This window comes from Mastomys coucha, chromosome X (assembly GCF_008632895.1).
Source record: "Mastomys coucha isolate ucsf_1 chromosome X, UCSF_Mcou_1, whole genome shotgun sequence".
Lineage (NCBI taxonomy): Eukaryota > Metazoa > Chordata > Mammalia > Rodentia > Muridae > Mastomys > Mastomys coucha.
In genome coordinates this window covers 13,704,105-13,704,818 of record NC_045030.1, presented here as the reverse complement: position 1 = coordinate 13,704,818, position 714 = coordinate 13,704,105, and positions in this window count along the sequence as shown.

Below are 714 nucleotides of genomic sequence, written 5' to 3'. Positions count from 1 at the left end.
AAACCATTTTTGCCCCGTTTTGATGTTTCTTTACTAGGAACCAAGATGAAAGACGCAGAGGTGGCTCCTTGACTTCTTTGCTTGAGATTTTATCTCTGTTGTGCTGCTCTCCATCAGCATTGATCCCCACTCCCCGCCCCAGTTTAGATCTGCAGAGGGTACTGGGGATTTCCCAGGGAGCTGTGCCACCCCAGGGGACAGGCCACAGAGCCGTGAGAAAGAGGGCTGAATGTAAGTCTTGACTTGGGTTGCTCATGGTGGTCACCGAAGGTTGGTGCCCACTTCTGATGTTTGTGTTCTTTCATTTTTTGTTAATAAAGTGCGATGAGAATACAGTGAAAGGTGAGTGTGGTTTAGGACCCAGAGTGGTGACACCACAATGCCAGGCCTAACTAGAGATAGGTACCCTTATATCTCATTGGGAAGTTATGCCTTTTGTAAGCCAAGGGTAGCTCTTATAACCCCAAAATGTCGGAACAACTATGAACATACATTTTTGAGTGTGTGAAGGGAAAAATGATGGTTTTAATCTTGGGGTCAGTCATCTTTTGTTAAGGATGAGCTGATCCCATTATCCTTTCTGGATTTAGTGATTTAGTAGTATACAGCATATTACATGGGTAAGGTTAGGACATGGATAATAACAGCCACAGTCTGAGTCATCCTCTTTTCTCTCTGTGTGCTTCCTGTTACCCCCCCCCCCCATGGACTCCA